The following is an 8611-nucleotide window of genomic DNA, read 5'->3' as shown; positions in this document are numbered from 1 at the left end:
CACTAAAAAAAAAAAAAAAGGCAGCTTGGTGACCCCTCGTTTATTACATGTCAGATTTGATAATGATTAGACCAAAACATTTAACAATTCTGACTTCCTAAAATCAGCACAGACAAAATGTCTATTGGAAACCACCTACATTTATACTAATTTATTCATGGAGTCATTTAAACTTCCTGTCTGATGCTGAATGCCCAATAGAGGTTTGCTCATTATTATAATGTTGCCATAAAAACCAAACTATCCTGGTCATATTGGTTTAGTTGTGAAGTTGCTATAGACATGTCACAAGCAGATTACACACTATTTCCTTAAAACATTGTGACAAAAGTTTTGGAGTTTGCTGCTCTCTTATTACCTTTTACTTGCAGCCTCCCAGTCTCGACTGTGTTTGAAGGTACACACAGCTGCACACCGCACAGGTCTGCAAGACAAAAAGAAAGAGAAAAAGAACAAATGCATGGATGAGCAATTTCCCTCATAAATGGTTAGAAAATCACCTTAATTTCTACAATCTGAAAAGATACAATATGACACTGCTCCAGTATATCAACAGATGAGGCATGTGTGTAATGCGTTCAAAGAAACCAACTTCTCATCTCTGCACCCGCAGAAATCTTTCAGTCTATCTCGGCAAAATGTTACCATAAAGAAATCCCAAGGCCATTTGATTTCCATTGTGTGAACTTGTTGAAACTGGAAGTATCATTTAGGATCAGCTTTTGGTGGTTAATCAGATACTATCACAAAATGCCCCACTTCTTTAAAAGCCTACTTTAGTGTTGAGACTTACAGTATCCACAGAACAAAGTCAGTTCCCAAAAGATCAAGAATGCCAAAGATTTTATTGGGAAAGTAAGTGCTAACCTTAAGAAAAGAGCGCTTCAGCTTCTCTCTTACCTTAAAATAAAAGTCTGGAGAAAATATTGTGCGATGGCTTCTATTAAAGATTGATTTGCTGCCACTATGTGCCACCAGATGACCAGTTCTTTATTTGATGTATGGATTTGAAGAACAATATAAAACATTGGACTTTCTGCAGGCTTTTGATAGAAATTTGTGTTTATCTCCAGCTGTCTTTTGGAGCTAAATAAACCTAAAATCCAAAGTAAATTCTCATGTTAGGTTACAGAAGCTTTAACAGGCAGTTCCTTCAAATGGCAATTAATGGATGTCTAGGAAAGTAGTAAAAATATAGCCATAAATCAGAAACACACACCATTCTAACAATTACGTTTGGAGGTTTGTGGGAGCCTTTGTAAGGAAGCTAAAAATTAAAGGGATTTACCTTTTAAAGTTGACTTTTGTATGACCCAATCTATGATGCTAACCGATAAAGTTAGCTTTAATATACCAGGATAGCCTTTAGAATTACAGCTAATAAAAAAATGCTGTTGTTGGAGATTCTATGTTTCACTTTGGACACAAATCTGGTTCTAAACATTGATGAAGCTTACCACATTTGGCAGTTTTGACCAAATTGTTTTGCTAATAATGGCTTCTTATGTAGTGAGTACTCTTGACCGAAAATACAACAACATAGTCGTATCCTTTTTTTTATGACTGCCAACTTTTGCTGCCGTCCCTTCTGGTCTAATCCTAAACGTACTATAGATTGTATAAAAGTGACTAAAAACTTAAACTAAACTAAAAATATTTCTGCCATAGCAATGTTAGAGCTTAACAAAAAGAAAGTTAAATAAATTCTAGGGTAAAAAAGATAGGGCTTTGGTCCTGAATAAAATAAAGATTCTAGTGTGTTCATTTAAATAGCATCAGCTATGCAGACAGAATTTTGTGTGTGGGCCTTACGTCCATTTTTAAACTTTGTTGGCTTCCGAACAAACCAACCAACGTTCAGCCCTACATATTTTGGAAATTGGATTGAATTTTGGCTTGATTTTTAAAAAATGAAAAGCCCTTGCGACTGTATTTGCCTTTTGTATAATAAAGCTTTTAAACTTTGTTGGCACATATTGAAATAAAGTCTCAGATTTTTATGAAACTTTAACTGCCCATCACTTATCTTCTTCATTTTTCTTTCTTTGTTCTTTTTTATGCTAACAACCATTCTTTAAAATTTGTTACTTTAACTTTTTTTTGGTTCTCTTCACACTATTCCTTCAATATTTGCCATCCTGATATTCAAGGATTTTGTGGAAATCATCCTATGATACATTTCCAAAATACTCTAGAAAATGTAATATTAAATTAATTTGATTAGTTAATTGGTTAATAATCTCGTGTGAAGACTGTTGCATGTGTTCAGGAAGCTTTGCATTCCGATATTGTGTATATATGCTGAAGTTCTATCAATAAAATACCAATTGATGTGCATTGAACAAAACAATATGTTATGTACTGTGACCATATTACAATGAAGTTTAACTTCATATACCAACATGTTCTTCTTTACATTAGTACACATTAAGCAGGTTTTTTTTCTCTTTTTTTGAGTTTTCAAATTAAATAACACAAAAACCAGAAACAACAACAAATATACAGGCTAAGACTCTAGACAAGTTGAAAAAAATACTTTGACGAAACTAAACGAAGTGAATAAATAAATAAAATAAAACGGAAAATAAATCAGAAAACCCCCATAACAAAATGGAAGCAACTCCAGGTTTTACATATTTCAAATTAGGAACTAAAGTAGAAATAAAATAGTCAGTCTTTACATGCATTGAGCATTATTCTAGTCTTTAGAGATTGCATTTTTGCTCAGGAGTAAGCAGTTATTTTGATAAAACGTTAATATTTAAAACTAGGCCGAACCAAAAGGTTTCAGAGATGAATTAGAAATTTACAAATTCAAACCAACAAGAGATCATGACCCTTTTCCAGCATAAACCACCTAAAATAATCTGCACTTTTCATTCACACAAATGAAAGCAGTCACACGAATTCCACGTGTGCAGGCTCTTAGACAGACAGTAATGCTGGTATGCGTGTCTGTGTTTGTTAATTGTTCTCCGGCCTAGTTCTTGTGCTCATCTTATTAGCATCAGTTGAGGCTAAAGCTAAATCCATTTAGACAGCCAAGAGACAAGGACATGATCCATTATTTACACAATCAACCATTTCTTTCTTCTCTGACCCAGAAAGAATGAATTTGTCACTTCTACTCACCGCTTGGCTCAGCCTGGAAAGTAAGAGGAATGGAGCCCCAACAATGATGAATATTTCACTTCCTTTTTGCCATCTGCTATTTATTGCAGGTTTCTTAGAGGAACGTCTGAGGAGCTTATATTAGATTTTAATCTCTAAATACAAGCTATCCAAGTCTACATTTCAGCTCAAATTGTCGGCGAAGCATGAGTTTTTATTTTTTATTTTTATACTTTTGATGAAAAAAATTCAGGACGTTTAAAGCTTTTATTTTTAAAGACATAAAGTCATGGAGATATGTGTTCCTAATAAAGATTAAGATTATTAAAATATTTTTAATAAAGGGTAAGGACCCCAAAAAATAACCATTTTAAAATGTTTTATTCTAAAATAGCATAAATTATATTAATCCAGGAAGGTATTTGCAAAGAGAACATTAACAAAGAAAAACATGTTTTTAATACATATTTTTGACAATTAATTGGATTGTGGAGAAAGTTACTCATTACTTCTATAATTGCAATAATGTTTTTAGTTGTCAAGAAGAGTTTTCATTTATTGATAACTTTTAAATAATTAAATCTTGTTAATTTGAATATTACGTCCCTTACAAATATGTGTTCTTTGCTTTTTTTAGTTTCTTTGTTCTCGCATGTCAGCTACAAACAAGGAAATGTAGTTCCAGAAATTTTGCTTATTAGGACACTCACATACCAATTCTAATTTCCCTTAAGAAACAAACAAAGCAATGCTGTTATAATACAACTATTTAACAGAGGTATCATAGCACGTTCAATTACAAACCTTCCTAATTTTTGTCTTCTATTGTCAGCGTTGAGCACAACTAAACCCGCTTTGAACCGACCATTAAAAACACCGGCTGATTAAAAACCATTTAATTTGATAGCTAAACACTGTTTCCCAATTTTCCGACGAGCTATTTATCACAACGCCAGACACACAAATGCTAAAAAACAATTTGACTCCAATTGTTGTGAGACTTGAATCACGCTGCGAGACATGCTAAAGCTAATTTGCCAAACAAATTAGTTGGCACGATTTGAAGTTCATTGGCGAAGTTATAAAATCCCATATGAAGAAGGAAAGTGCTTTTGTTGTACATTTAAAGTAATTGTTTCAACGGAACCCTACTGTTAAAGGCATTTTAGACACCCACCCCCCTGCCATTCTTTTAAGGATTCGATTGTCAAATGGCTTGGCTCAAGTTTCCAAATATTACAAAGACAGCCCCTCCATTTAGGCTCACTACTGGAATCCATGTTCCCCGCGATGCCAACACATGCCAAACTGGTTTCAGTCCAGTATTTTTAGGCTAAAATCTGCCATGACATCGTGCAGCAACGTGGGGTAAAAGTTTTACATAAGAAGTGATTTTTGGTGGAAATCTAGACAAAAATTAAACTTAAAATAAAAGAAAAAAAGTTACCTCCTACTTAAATTCCCCAAATTTTTATATTTGGGAACAAGGCTTGAATCTACTGCAACTCCCAGCCTTTCATGGGGGACTTTTCCATAAGTATGTGTGTGCTAACGTAAATGTTGGACCTTGAAGTTGGCCAAGGAAACCAGCAATCATATGTTAGATTCACATTGGGTTTAGAAATGTTCAAGCAACTGCTTTCAATGAAAAGTCCATGTAAACACGCGTGCACATGTTTCAGAGTCCCACGTTCAAAACTCTGGTGTTCATGCATCGCTACACAAGTTTTAAGGTCCCCTTAAGGGGACCTTGCGTACAAAACGTGTTGAACTTTGTCTAATCAGGGACTTGGATTTGGCAGTGGCATATGTAGCGTCCTTTTGAAACATGGAAGTTCCAACGATTGGGAAGCGATTACGAAGGATAGATTAATAACTGTGATTTATGCCGGGCCAGAATCATTTGACACCAAATCTTTGAATAATTTGAATGGAGCTGTAAAAGAAAAAGCCTAAAGCAAGATTCGTAGGATTTGCACTGTCTGGACATTTTGCACCAAGCCGCAACCAACTGTGAGAAAATACAGTAGTATCGAGTGGCCACGGCCCAGTGTGAACACTATAATGTCACCAATGGGCAAACATCTTGTTCCACGTGTAGCTGGTTTATTAGCACAGACAGGAACTAAGCACAGCTAAAAGTCCACAAAACTAGATTAGGGTCAAACAGGCAGAGGTCAATCGCGAGCATGGGATTATCCAAGAGGAGAGTGAAGTAGTCAGGGTCCAGGCGAGGGTCAAGGCAGGTGGTAGGGTCAGAAACAGAAGATCAGGTCCAGGTAGAAACGCTCAGTAATGCAGGCGAGGTGGCCCAAAACAATACTTCGCACTGAGTGAGGCTCTGTGTGCTGCTTAAGAAGCAGGTGGGTGATTGTCAGATTGGAGATAGCTAAGCAGGATCCAAGAACTGTGCGTTGGGGCTGTTGGGAGATGAAGTGCAGTCAGTACTCTGGTGACTGCTCTCGCCAGTGACCAGAGGGGGAGTCAGAGCTCTGACACATATGCTAGAAGTGTGTACAAAAACCTACGTTCAACGTGTTCTTGAATGTGCCACATTTGTATGTATGAATGTAGCTTTAACCCTACATTTAAAGGGATTAAAATAACCAAGCATATCCATCCAAACCTAACTGACTCATCCATGCCTTGGTTTATGTACTGGTGTAATAACCCAACGGTTCCTATCAAGTTTGAAACACAAATTGTCCAAAATCTCTTGGTATTTTGAGGTATTCAGAGTTCCTTCCTTCTAATCCTGAAAAACAAACTCACACCATAACCCCCTCCCTCCATCGGACTTCACATATGGCACAATGCAGGCAGAGAAGTGCCATTCTTTTGGCAAGAATCAAACCCATACTCGTCCAGATGGAGAAGCGCAATTCGTTGCTACAAATAATGTCTTTCCACTGCTCTAGAGTCAAGTGGCAGAGTGGTTTACATCACTGCAACTGACACTTTCCTTTGCACTTAGTGATATATGGCTTGAATGCAGCTGCTCCACCCTGGAAAGCCATTCAATGAAACTCTCCATGTACTAGTTTTAGAGCTAATCTGCAGGCCACATTATGTTTGGAGGTCTAGAGTCACTTGAGTCATTTTCTTTTTCATAGTAGCCTATGGAGTTTGAACCAGATTCTGTCATATAGTATTTTTTCCCATTGAATCCAAATAGCTTTTTAGCATTTTCAAAGCAGCTCGTTTTTGCATGTCATTGCACTTAATTCTAAATCTGAATTAACCTAACATCTGCTTTTATTAGATACACGTGGCCTTTTTAAAAGACTTAATTCTTGCTGCGTCTGGGACAGCAGCTAACAAGGTAATTAATCAGATCCACTTAAAATCCAAGACTCAAAATTTACATAAGCATGCGCACATGCTACAATACAAAGTTGCATTTTTTTTTCATCCCAAACTAGACAGGAAAAAGTGCAGCTATTGTGCCGAAAAAGGTTGTTTTTTTTTTTCTTTTTTTTTTGCTGCAAGTGTAAATGTGCGTGTTGGTTGTTCACTGAACACCCATATCACTGGAGCAGTTCAAACCCTGGAGCCCTGCTTTTGTATTGGCTATTGGATTAGCAGAGCTCATAGTAATAGACAAACTGACACCCTTGCTAGGGCCTTTTGCTGACAAACCGCCTCCCCAACACACACACACACTTCAACTCTGCATAACGCTGAGAAACACACTGCCAAAATCGCCTGATTTCAAGGCTATGTGCTTTGCTAATTGTGTACAGTCTGTTCTCTGATTTCTGAAATGTTACTTTGTGCTCAAGGCCACATTTGCTGTCATCAAAAAGATGCAGTTCTTACAAACAAAGACACCACAGTCCCAACATTTTGCCAGTAAATCAACACACACAAACAAACTCTCTTATAAAACTGCTAATTGGCAAAAGTACAAACAGTAACCTAGTTAATATCAATGGAATTCATAGGATTAAACTGTTTGCAATGGAAACTAGTTTCACTACAGACTCACTAACATACTTTCTCCAACAGTCCAAAACATGGATAAAAATACGAGGAGCTATCAGAGTTTTAAAATCATTTAAGACAAGCGTGTGAATATTGATACAATTTAGACCCAACTTCACCCACAACTCAGACCTATCAAACAAAGTTAGCCTAAAAATGCTTAGAGATGATAGTTTGGAGCCCCAAAATTCCACAATACCACAATAGGTCACATGGTAGTTTCAGGATATGATAAGCTGCATATGTATGCGTATGTTATTTTTATATTAACAACATCAGTGAAGAATGGAAAAAAAAGGGATCTGAGATGGAAAGCATAAAATTGACTAAATATTCCTGAATTAATTGCTGATAAAAACTGTACATCAGCTTTGACACAAACAGGAAGTAAAGGCAGGCACGGTGTGCACACTATGGAGCTTTTCAAAATAAGACAGGATCAAAGCAAAAGGCCTTTAGAGTGTCAAACATGCAGTAATAATCAGTCATAGCAAATAATCATAAATGGATGTTGCTAACCTACTAAATTTAAATGCATTATTGACCCACTTCAAAGAAAATGACCTTTTTGTGTTTTTAAAATGTTTTTGTAACATTTTTCTCATAGTAGAGAACCTCTATAAATAAGTTACTATTAAAACGGTGTTTCTGAGTATTTTTTACTTAAAATTGTGTTAGATCAGAAAACCGGATGCTTGAAAAGGCTCAGACTAACAATGCAGCTACTGAAACGGGCGAGCCAAAGTCCCCTTTCCCCATGCCTGCACCCTGGCTCGCTCACACTTAGGTCTACAGCTGGATTGACAGACTTTATGTTAGCTTGAGGCTGTAAGCTCACGGGTGAGCGCGCAAACAGAGCTCTCAGCGAGGGGTGGCTCCGCGTCAACAGTCCCTCCCATAAACCAGAATTGTATTTCTAATGAGTTACTGCCACGGTGCATATAAGGTCTAAAAAATGACAAAATGATAAAAACTGCATAATTATTATGAAAAGATCCCGGGAACGATTTTATCATAGAAAAAAATATAGTTGCGAACAATACTTTAAATAAACTGTTAATGAATAAAAGCAGATGTATTTGCCACATTTTGTCGTTATTAATATATCTGTTCTTGCAAACAATGCATAATGAAAAAAATGTTAATATAGGTGCTAATAATGCAGGAAATCTCATGTTTGCACAGGCTTGAAGCCAAGACAAAGCCTGCGCTTTAAGTGATTTGTTGAAATCACACGTAGGTGAGATAGATATGTGTTACTTCATCCAAGGCAGATTCTTGTTAAATGTGTAATGTGAAGCGTCTGTGTCTGTATTCTGCAACACATGTTTGGGCAAAGCTGTACATATGTGGAGACAGTCTCTGTCTCCATAAGCCTGCATTTCATGGTAATCTAGATCAATATTTGAGATCCACAATCACAATTTAATGAGCAAATGCAGTTGTGACAAAATCAATAAAACGTTTAATAAAAACATTTATTAACTCTAAAATACAGTGTTTGATGTTGAAATTA

At 36.3% G+C, this 8611-nt stretch overlaps 1 protein-coding gene across 2 annotated transcripts in view; it reads right to left on the bottom strand.

The window, feature by feature from the left end:
• Nucleotides 1–8611, bottom strand: part of LOC112157392 (teneurin-3) — an 800843-nt gene that overhangs the window by 412459 nt on the left and 379773 nt on the right. For both annotated transcript variants that reach the window (XM_036213709.1, XM_024290091.2), the window contains one exon: nt 359–424. The gene's annotated coding sequence lies outside the window, so the exon portion shown is untranslated. The remainder of the gene's footprint in view (nt 1–358; nt 425–8611) is intronic.

This window comes from Oryzias melastigma, linkage group LG1 (assembly GCF_002922805.2).
Source record: "Oryzias melastigma strain HK-1 linkage group LG1, ASM292280v2, whole genome shotgun sequence".
NCBI classification, from domain to species: domain Eukaryota; kingdom Metazoa; phylum Chordata; class Actinopteri; order Beloniformes; family Adrianichthyidae; genus Oryzias; species Oryzias melastigma.
Note: the sequence above shows the minus strand (reverse complement) of the source record. Positions and strands in the feature narration are given on the sequence as shown.